The sequence below is a fragment of the Bufo bufo genome, chromosome 3 (genome assembly GCF_905171765.1).
Source record: "Bufo bufo chromosome 3, aBufBuf1.1, whole genome shotgun sequence".
Taxonomy (NCBI): Eukaryota; Metazoa; Chordata; class Amphibia; order Anura; family Bufonidae; genus Bufo; species Bufo bufo.
In genome coordinates, this window is record NC_053391.1 from 197,401,080 (window position 1) to 197,413,376 (window position 12,297).

Consider the following 12,297-nt stretch of genomic DNA (forward strand, 5'->3'; position numbering starts at 1 on the left):
CAATATATTATCGTACCTTTAAAGAACTCCTAGTTCCTCACCTACTCTCACTCTATAACCAATCCTTGAAGGGAACACCTTTGACCCAGGATATGACCAAAGCACATATTACTAATTTTCGCAAACCAGACAAAGACCCCGCTTATTGTGAAAATTATCGCCCCATTTCCCTACTAAACCTGGACCTTAAACTAATGGCTAAAAATCTCGCTAATCGCCTATCCCCGCTTCTTCCCTTTTTAGTACATAAAGACCAAACAGGTTTTGTATCTGGCAGGGAAGGTAAAGATAATTCAACGAGAATTATAAATGCCATATCCTATGCTAAAAGGAAATCCTGCCCATTAGTCCTTGTCAGCACTGATGCCGAAAAAGCATTTGACAGAGTCAACTGGGACTTTATACGTCTTGTTTTGATGAAATTTGGACTTCCAGACCCCTTTATACAAGCAGTCTTTTCAATGTACCTTAATGCCTCAGCATCGGTGCTGGTGAACGACACATTTTCCTCCCCCTTCCCCATCAAAAACGGCCAAGGGTGCCCATTATCCCTCTTGATCTTTGTCCTGGTCATGGAACCCCTTTTACAATCCATCCGTCAGGATCCCCTGATCAAAGGTGTTGATTTGGGAGGCCATAAACATAAAGCCGCTGCTTTTGCTGACGATCTTTTACTCATAACTACCAACCCCTCCACTTCCCTACCTCGTATCTATGACCATTTAGAGAAATTTAGCCCCCTGTCTAATTTTAAAATTAATATGAAAAAATCCCACGTTCTAGCCATTGGTTTTCCCCCACACACCAGGAATAAACTCGCCTCCACTTCACCCTTTAATTGGGACTCACCCACTATCACATATCTAGGTGTCAAAATTGGACCGGACCTCTCCAAACTGTTCAATCTCAATCATACCCCTCTACTACAATCCATGCAATCCTAAATTGATAAATAAACTTCCCAACTCTTTCTTGGTTTGGCCGGAAAAACCTTTTCACCTCTCTGGTCCTGCCAAGACTAAATTACCTACAACAGGTCCTGCCCCTCCCTATCCCCAACTTATATTTCCAATCTATTAATAGGAAGGTCCGAGACTTTATTTGTAATAAGAAAAAAGCTCGCATTAGCCTTCACATCCTTCTGAGACCTAAACTCGCAGGCGGTATTAACCTTCCTGACCTAGGGAACTACAGTCATGGCCAAAAGTTTTGAGAATTACATAAATATTGGAAATTGGAAAAGTTGCTGCTTAAGTTTTTATAATTGCAATTTGCAAATACTCCAGAATGTTATGAAGAGTGATCATATGAATTGCATAGTCCTTCTTTGCCATGAAAATTCACTTAATCCCCAAAAAAACTTTCCACTGCATTTCATTGCTGTCATTAAAGGACCTGCTGAGATCATTTCAGTAATCGTCTTGTTAACTCAGGTGAGAATGTTGACGAGCACAAGGCTGGAGATTATTATGTCAGGCTGATTGGGTTAAAATGGCAGACTTGACATGTTAAAAGGAGGGTGATGCTTGAAATCATTGTTCTTCCATTGTTAACCATGGTGACCTGCAAAGAAACGTGTGCAGCCATCATTGCGTTGCATAAAAATGGCTTCACAGGCAAGGATATTGTGGCTACTAAGATTGCACCTCAATCAACAATTTATAGGATCATCAAGAACTTCAAAGAAAGAAGTTCAATTCTTGTTAAGAAGGCTTCAGGGCGTCCAAGAAAGTCCAGCAAGCACCAGGATCGTCTCCTAAAGAGGATTCAGCTGCGGGATCAGAGTGCCTCCAGTGCAGAGCTTGCTCAGGAATGGCAGCAGGCAGGTGTGAGCGCATCTGTACGCACAGTGAGGTGAAGACTTTTGGAAGATGGCCTGGTGTCAAGAAGGGCAGCAAAGAAGCCACTTCTCTCCAAAAAAAACATCAGGGACAGATTGATCTTCTGCAGAAAGTATGGTGAATAGACTGCTGAGGACTGGGGCAAAGTCATATTCTCCGATGAAGCCTCTTTCCGATTGTTTGGGGCATCTGGAAAAAGGCTTGTCCGGAGAAGAAAAGGTGAGCGCTACCATCAGTCCTGTGTCATGCCAGCAGTAAAGCATCCTGAGACCATTCATGTGTGGGGTTGCTTCTCATCCAAGGGAGTGGGCTCACTCGCAATTTTGCCCAAAAACACAGCCATGAATAAAGAATGGTACCAAAACACCCTCCAACAGCAACTTCTTCCAACAATCCAACAACAGTTTGGTGAAGAACAATGCATTTTCCAGCACGATGGAGCACTGTGCCATAAGGCAAAAGTGATAACTAAGTTGCTCGGGGACCAAAACGTTGACATTTTGGGTCCATGGCCTGGAAACTCCCCAGATCTTAATCCCATTGAGAACTTGTGGTCAATCCTCAAGAGGCGGGTGGACAAACAAAAACCCACTAATTCTGACAAACTCCAAGAAGTGATTATGAAAGAATGGGTTGCTATCAGTCAGGAATTGGCCCAGAAGTTGATTGAGAGCATGCCCAGTCGAATTGTAGAGGTCCTGAAAAAGAAGGGCCAACACTGCAAATACTGACTCTTTGCATAAATGTCATGTAATTGTCGATAAAAGCGTTTGAAACGTATGAAGTGCGTGTAATTATATTTCACTACATCACAGAAACAACTGAAACAAAGATCTAAAAGCAGTTTAGCAGCAAACTTTGTGAAAACTAATATTTGTGTCATTCTCAAAACTTTTGGCCACGACTGTATAATATGGCCACCTAAATGTCTAGAGTGGTAGACTGGTTTAGGGAAACCCCATCAAAATCTTGGGTGGGTATGGAATCCTCTCTATTCCTTTCTTCGTTTAGAGTCCTCTTAATTCGCCCTAAAAAATCCCTCCCAAACCACATTCAACAAAATCTAAATATTAGAGCCACCCTAGATGCATGGGATAAGTTCCAAAAATCGGCTCTAGCAGTTCCATTACCCTCCCCCTTACCCAGATAAGAGACCTTCTGTGTCTGGCCCCGCTAGAATTGTCGCAAAGCCTCCCACTATCAATCAGAAACTCCACAATACCAGTGATTTCCCTTCTTGATGAAGACGGCAAACTGAAGGACCGATATAGTATCCAAAGCCTTTTCTCCACAGCTTCTCCTTCCATATTTTTCATAGTATTCCTTCAATCCTTTATCTCTGAAAATATCCAATATAATGATATGCTTAGGCCTCTAACTTGGTTTGAAAGCCTTATCTGTGCAACCCCCCCCCCCCCCCCCGAAAACTTATCTCCCTTATTTACAGGAAACTCACATCTCCTGTTAACATTCCTAAACCATCCTTTATTGGCTCTTGGGAGAAGGACCTGGGTACGCCACTTACCGTAGGAGATCAACATCGTCTCTTTATTGAACCCCACTCTTCTTCCAGATGCGTCAGAATCCAGGAAAACGGATATAAAATCCTCACTAGGTGGTACAAAACACCAGAAATAACTTGTCGCTTTTCTTCTTCGGGCTCTGACGTATGCTGGAGATGTGAATCTGGAAAGGGGACTTTTTACCACATTTGGTGGACATGCCCACTAATTAGTCCATGGTGGTCCAAAATATTTAAACATTGCAATTAAATTTGTAAAACACCTTTCTCTCCCTGTCCCAAATTTGCTCTCTTGGGATTACACTCACATCTTCCCAGTTCCATATCACTAAAACTATTAAAAAAATTACTGTCAGCAGCCCGTTTATTGATACCTAGATACTGGCTGACCCATGACCTTCCCCCCATTGAGTACTGGTTTAATAAAATTGATTCCATTTGCGGGTTCGAAGAAATGTCTGCATGGGAAAACCACTCATACAGAAACTTCAGTGCCCTTTGGAAACCTTGGCAGGACTTTAGGAGACTTTCTCTGTGAATCTAACCACTTGGGTGCCATAACCCATGTAGTGAAGAATTGCATCTGATGTATAGCGCAGAACTCCACATGTTTCTGTTTTGTTATTATTATTATTATTATTATTATTATTATTATTATTATTATTATTATTATTCTTTTATTATCTCTGTCACAATATCGAATTTAAGGTGATGCTATGTGACACACTTTCGTGTCCATCACCATTAGCATGCCTATTCGCTATCCTTGTTATAAAATAAAAACAATAAAAATATTTAATTTAAAAAAAAGCAGCTTCATCAGGATATGATTTTAAAGAAAATATTATTGAATTTTACCCTTATCTTTAAAGCAAAATGTAAATTGAAAATGAAAATGATAATACATAAAAAAGCAGCATTTTTATTGTCTAAAATACCGTAGCCTACATTTTATTGGATGTGCTCCAAATGCACCTAGAACATTTGAAAATGTTTAGTGCGAGTTCTGCATCCTGCAAAATACTTTCTAAAACTTGAAATGTTTTAACCCCTTCTACCACAGGCCAGTTTTCACCCTCCTGCCCAGGCCATTTTAGTTTCACTTTATGTGGTAATAACTTTGGAACACTTTTACTTATCCAAGCCATTCTGAGATTGTTTTATTGTGACACATTGTCCAGATGACAATCGGAAAGACGGATCCGGTATTGCAATGCATTTGTCAGACGGATCTGCATCCAGATCCGTCTCACAAATGCATCCGTTTGCGTCCGGATTGCGTCTGAACTGCCTGCTGGAATCCTTTGCCGCAAGTTTGAAAGTACCCTTACATAGTAGAACCCTCATATTAATGACCCCATTGTAGAAACTACACCCCTCAAATTACTCAAAACTGATTTTACTAACTTTGTTAATCCTTTAGGTATTCCACAGAAATTAAAGGAAAATGGAGATTACATTTCTAAATTTTTGGGCAGATTTTCCATTTTAATCATTTTTTTTCCTTTAACACATCAAGGGTTAACAGCCAAAAAAACTCAATATTTATTACCATGATTCTGTGGTTTACATTTGGTGGTGTGCATTTTCCATTCTTTAGGTCCCTTTCACAAGAGCGAGTTTTTCAAGCGGGTGCAATGTGTAAAGTGAACGCATAGCACCCGCACTGAATCCTAACCCATTCATTTCAATGTGTCTGTTTACATGAGCATTTTTTTCTCACATCAGTTCTGCATTGCGTGAAAAACGCAGCATGTTCTATATTCAGCGTTTTTCACGCAACCCTGGCCCCATAGAAGTGAATGGGGCTTTAGTGAAAAATGCATTGCATCCGCAAGCAAGTGCCGATGCAATGCGTTTTTCACTGATGGTTGCTAAGAGATGTTGTTTGTAAACCTTCAGTTTTTTATCACGCGCGTGAAAAACGCATCTTGGGCCAAATGATTCTTATCTACCGACACATTCTATGTTTCTATGTTTCTATCTAAACGCATTTCACCCGCGCAGAAAAAACTGAACAAATGAAGTAATTCGCAGACAAAACTGACTGAACTTGCTTGCAAAATTGTGCGAGTTTCATTAAACGCACCCTGAACACATCCGGAGCCAACCCATCACGCTCGTTTGAAAGAGGCCTTAGGGCAGTGATAGGCAAACTACGGCTCTCCAGCTGTTGCAGAACTACAACTCCCAGCATGCAAAGACTGCCTACAGCTTTCAGCCTACAGCAGGGCATGGTGGGAGTTGTAGTTTTGCAATAGCTGGAGAGCCGCAGTTTGCCTATCACTGCCTTAGGGTATAATCATGTGCGGCAGATTTGATGCGCTGATATCTGCGACTGAAAATCTGCCCTATTCATCTGAAAGGGGTTGTTTTTCTCCATGCACATGGATACACAAATGTGTATCAGTTATGACTAAGGACTAAGTGTCTGAAATGTGTAGACTGGTGTTGGAGTGTGAGGATTTGTTACCTGAAATAAAGAAACAAGCAACGCAACTACATTGAAGTGCTGGAGCTGCATTTTTTATTACATTATCAAGGTCTTACCAATTTTGTTCCGTGCACAAGGGGTTAACTAAAATTCAGGTAAGCTGGAACTTCACTATGGACAAATGTGTCCACTAGTGTTGATCGAGCGCTATGCTCGAATTTCCTCCCTGCATGTTTGTTGGCTGCTACGCAGCCAATAAACATGCGGGTAAGTGCTTCCACTCACTGTAATTCCGTAGCCATGTTGGTTACTAGCATTATAGTGATTGGCTGGCCGAAACGCGTCATCGGGTGCTATAAATGATCACACGTGGTTAGGCCAGTCTTAGTCAGGGAGAACTGTGCTGTAGAAGGGACAGATAGTGTAGGGAATCAAATTTAATTTTTTTGTTAGGCAGGGTTGGTGTTAAAGGGAATCTGTCACTTGCTTTTAGCATTTTAAGCTGTCACCATTGCCATGTTCACTAAAGTACCTTATTTCCTGCAGTCTTCTTCTTACTTTATTTCGTTTTGTCATTTTGATAAAAAATACCTTTTTATGATATGCTAATGAGGCTCCAAGGTGCCCAGAGGGGCGTTTTTTTCCCTTTCCGGTGCCCAGTGACACCCCCCTGCAGTGCCCAGTCCGCCTTAATTTGAATCCCAAGAACGCCTCCTGATCCTGAAATAATCTCCCACAGCCCCGGCAAACGGTTCCGCCCCCTCCCCACGTCATTGTCTACCTTCTAGAAATGCTCCATCCTTCTTCCTGTCGGCGGCTGGGTTTTCTGGCCGCCGACAGGAAGGAGGACGGAGCATTTCTAGAAGGTAGACGATGACGTGGGGAGGGGGCGGAACCGTTTGCCGGGGCTGTGGGAGGTTATTTCAGGATCAGGAGGCGTTCTTGGGATTCAAATTAAGGCGGACTGGGCACTGCAGGGGGGTGTCACTGGGCACCGGAAAGGGAAAAAAACGCCCCTCTGGGCACCTTGGAGCCTCATTAGCATATCATAAAAAGGTATTTTTTATCAAAATGACAAAACGAAATAAAGTAAGAAGAAGACTGCAGGAAATAAGGTACTTTAGTGAACATGGCAATGGTGACAGCTTAAAATGGTAAAAGCAGGTGACAGATTCCCTTTAAAGACTCAAAAGTCCTTTTAAGTACTATTGTTGTGTCTGGCAGCAATATATATTTTTAGCACAACTTCTGCTAAATTGAGTACGATTAGAGACCCAAAAGTCCTTTTAAGGAATATTGTTGTATCTGGCAGCAATATATATTATTAGCACAACCTGCGCTAAATTGCTTGCAATTGTTTGGCCGCTGCAGATAGCGACATTATCTGCGCTACATCTCCTGTGTAACGTGTGCGCAGCCTAAAAATATCTGTGACATCCAGTGTACTTTTTGCATAGACGGTGTCTGCTGCGGACAGTTACATTACCTGTGCTACATCTCCTGTGTAACATTTGTGCATCCTAAAAATATCTGTGACATCCAGTGTATTTTTTCCGTAGACACTGCGGATAGCGACATTATCTGCGCTACATGTCCTTCTGTTTAACGTGTTCGCATACTAAAAATATCTGTGACATCCAGTGTACTTTTTCCGTAGACGGTGTCCGCTGCGGACAGTTACATTACCTGTGCTACATCTCCTGTATAACGTTTGCCCATCCCAAATAGCTGTGACATTCCCTGTAATTTTTTATTAGCTGCTGGTGACAGCAGCGACATTACCTGCGCTATATCTCATGTATAATGTTTGCACTTCCTAAATATCAGTGACATTCAGTCAAATTTTTTCGCTCGTTCCCTCAAAAACGCATGGTCTGAACTGTGATCTGTACCCACTTTACATTTGGGAATCGCTGCGACAATTTTTGTCATATGTATTGGGACTCTTTTATTTTTTCATAATTTTTTTGCTGCTGGTGGCAGCGACATTACCTGCGCTACATCTTCTATATGTTTGCACATCCCAAATAGCTGTAACATTCCCTGTAATTTTTATTAGCTGCTGGTCACAGCGACATTAGCTGCGCTACATCTCCTGTATAATGATTGCACATCCTTGTAAATATCAGTGACATTCAATCTAATTTTTTTCGCTGCTGGTGGCAGCAACATTACCTGTGCTACTTCTCCTGTATAATGTCTGCACATCCCAAATAGCTGTGACATTCCCTGTCATTTTTTATTTTTTTGCCGCTGGTCACAGCGACATTACCTGTGCTACATCTCCTGTATAATGTTTGCACATCCTAAATATCAGTGACATTCAGTTTGGATTGCACCCGACTGCCTAGCGAGGGTGTGTAGGGACTGGTGGTCTGTCCCCACCTTCGGTCTGTTTATCTTATACCCTTCACAGGGTTCATATGCATGTAATCTACTGGGATATAGTACTTTAGGGCTTAAATGGCAACAGGCCCCTCTTTAGAGCACGAAGAGTTGCAGGGAACGCCTCCAGCACATATATACCCCTTCCCCCCCTCAGGCACTTCCTCTTGACAGTGGAAGCTTTTTGGCCCCGCCCTCCCCTATTGCAGTTCAGTATTTGAATTAGCATCTGAATTCTTTGTTCAGTTTGCCCTGGATATCTGGTTCATACTGTTTTCAATTTCCTAGTACTACACGTTCCTTTTTGAGTTCTTTGAAGTCACAGCAGGTGGCATTTGAATACAGTGGAGATTTGCTGGAAGCGGATGGCGGACTTGCCCGCTGGGAGTCCAGCGGTTGGCATACCGCGACGATGGTTATGGAGATGTTTTGGGTGTTGCTGCGTTAAAATGAATGAAGAAGCTGTGGCCGATCACCACCCAGCAATTGAGAAAGTTAAAGTATGAGTTGGTGTCATTTTTTATCAGGGTTGGCGAGTGGGCCGTTGGAAGGGGCCATGGGCTGGTTAAAGGTACACCCCCCTCTCCTTTCAGTACCAGAAGTCTAATTTATTTGCGCATACACTTACAAAACCTGCGCTACTGTATGTGTGACATACTTGCAAGCATATATACCATTTAATATGCAGAAGGCGAGCTGTAAAGGACGGGGAAGTAGCCGTGCTAATGATGGTGCACACAGAGGCTGCTGCCAGAGCACAAGAAACACACTCATCCACAATACCTAGCTTCAAGTCCCAGTTTGCAGGGTGGCGCAGGACACCACTCTCGAAGTCAGACCAGTGTGACAAGGTGGTCGGTTGGATTGCAGCAGATAATGCTTCCAGTCGGTTAAGCACCACCCTGTCTTCCAAAAACTCCAGTCTCAGTAGCCAAGAGTCTGTTCAACAGAATCCTCATCCTGATCCTCTTTCCTACCACCATTGAGTCTTGCCAAACAAGTGATCCCACACTTGGATATTCCGAGGAGCTCTTTTCATCGCCATTCCTTGATTTGGGCCTCTCGCCAAGCCCGCTTGAAGAGGAACATGAGGAGATCGTGTGCACCGATGCCCAAACTCTTGAGCATCCACAGTCACAAGAAGATGACGGTGAGGAACGGCAATTAGTGTTTCACGAGGTGGATAATGAGGATGAGACACATTTGTCAATAAGTGAGGTTGTTGTTAGGTCAACAAGTCAGGAGGATGACCAGAGTGAAGAAGTGGAAGAGGAGAGGTTTAACGATGAAATCAGTGACCTAACCTGGAAAGGTGGCAAGACAAGCGAGGAAAGCAGTACAGAGGGGAAGGGATCCGCAGCACCGCAACAGGCTGGAAAAGGCAGTGGGGTGGCAAAAGGGAGAAGGCGGGCCACACCAAACAGGACCGCAACTGTTCCCCTGAGCACCCCCTTGTGGCAATCTCCCTTGCCAAGGGGTAAGTGTTTCACAGTCTGGCGCTTTTTTGAGGAAAGTGCAGACGATAAAAGAATTGTCATTTGTAACCTGTGCTGTACCAAAATGAGCAGTGGCGTGAACACTAGCAACCTCACCACCACCAGCATGATCCGCCACATGGCATCAAAGAACCCTAATAGGTGAGCCGAACGCCTGGATCCACAATCAGTGTCTGCAGGTCACACCAATGCCTCCTCTTCCCCTGTGTTACGTGCTGGTCAATCCCCTGTCCAAGACGCAGACCCGGATGCCTCCCGCCTTGCACCTGGACCTTCGCAAGCACCATCAGCTAGCACATCCACTTCTGTTTCTCAGCGCAGCATACAGATTTCCATACCCCAGGCCTTAGAACAAAAGCTCAAATACATAGCCACCCACCCACAGGCCACAGCACTAAATGCACACCTTTCCAAATTGCTATCCCTGGAAATGTTGCCATTTAGGCTTGTGGACACTGAGGCTTTCCGCTGCCAGATGGCGGCGGTCCCTCGTTACTCAGTCACCAGCCGCCACTATTTTTCCTTGTGTGCCGTCCCCGCCTTACACCAGCATGTGTCCCGTAACATCACCCGTGCCCTGACCAACGCAGTTATTGAGAAGGTCCACTTAACGACTGACACATGGACAAGTGCTTGTGGACAGGGACGCTACATTTCCCTGAAGACACACTGGGTGCACGTTGTGGAGGCTGGGAGCGAGTCGTACTCTGGGATGGCACAGGTGCTCCTCATGCCAAGGATTGCGGGCCCTACTTCCATCAGGATTTCTGCCACCACCTATATTAGTGGCTGCAACCCCCCCCCCTTCTTCTCCTCTACCTTCTCCTCCACTTCCACCTCTGAATTCTCATTTTGCAGCACCAGTCAGCCATCAGTCAGTAGCTGGAAGCAATGTAGCACTGCATTGGGGAAGCGGCAACAGGCCGTGCTGAAACTAATATGTTTAGCTGACAAATAGCACACCGCCACAGAGCTGTGGCAGGGCATAAGGGACCAGACTGAGCTATGGCTCTCGCCAATCAACTTACAACCAGGCATGGTTGTGTCTTATAACGGCCGTAACTTGGTGGCGGCTTTGGAGCTCTGCAAGCTCACACACATACCATGCCTAGCCCACTGTCATGCCCCGCTCTGACGATGTGCGGAGGTCAGCCAGGATAGCAGCACGAGTTTAGTGTTTGTTTTGGAGCACTGGGTGGGGTTATGTGTTTAAATAGCACTCCGCCCCAGAGCGGATTATATTATTCACTTTGGTCTTGGAAGCTGGAAAGGAAGGTTGTCTGTTCCACGGATATAAAATCCTCACTAGGTGGTACAAAACACCAGAAATAACTTGTCGCTTTTCTTCTTCGGGCTCTGACGTATGCTGGAGATGTGAATCTGGAAAGGGGACTTTTTACCACATTTGGTGGACATGCCCACTAATTAGTCCATGGTGGTCCAAAATATTTAAACATTGCAATTAAATTTGTAAAACACCTTTCTCTCCCTGTCCCAAATTTGCTCTCTTGGGATTACACTCACATCTTCCCAGTTCCATATCACTAAAACTATTAAAAAAATTACTGTCAGCAGCCCGTTTATTGATACCTAGATACTGGCTGACCCATGACCTTCCCCCCATTGAGTACTGGTTTAATAAAATTGATTCCATTTGCGGGTTCGAAGAAATGTCTGCATGGGAAAACCACTCATACAGAAACTTCAGTGCCCTTTGGAAACCTTGGCAGGACTTTAGGAGACTTTCTCTGTGAATCTAACCACTTGGGTGCCATAACCCATGTAGTGAAGAATTGCATCTGATGTATAGCGCAGAACTCCACATGTTTCTGTTTTGTTATTATTATTATTATTATTATTATTATTATTATTATTATTCTTTTATTATCTCTGTCACAATATCGAATTTAAGGTGATGCTATGTGACACACTTTCGTGTCCATCACCATTAGCATGCCTATTCGCTATCCTTGTTATAAAATAAAAACAATAAAAATATTTAATTTAAAAAAAAGCAGCTTCATCAGGATATGATTTTAAAGAAAATATTATTGAATTTTACCCTTATCTTTAAAGCAAAATGTAAATTGAAAATGAAAATGATAATACATAAAAAGCAGCATTTTTATTGTCTAAAATACCGTAGCCTACATTTTATTGGATGTGCTCCAAATGCACCTAGAACATGCGAAAATGTTTAGTGCGAGTTCTGCATCCTGCAGAATACTTTCTAAAACTTGAAATGTTTTAACCCCTTCTACCACAGGCCAGTTTTCACCCTCCTGCCCAGGCCATTTTAGTTTCACTTTATGTGGTAATAACTTTGGAACACTTTTACTTATCCAAGCCATTCTGAGATTGTTTTATTGTGACACATTGTCCAGATGACAATCGGAAAGTTGGATCCGGTATTGCAATGCATTTGTCAGACGGATCTGCATCCAGATCCGTCTCACAAATGCATCCGTTTGCGTCCGGATTGCCAGATCCGGCATGCAGTCCCGACGACGGAACTGCCTGCTGGAATCCTTTGCCGCAAGTTTGAAAGTACCCTTACATAGTAGAACCCTCATATTAATGACCCCATTGTAGAAACTACACCCCTCAAATTACTCAAAA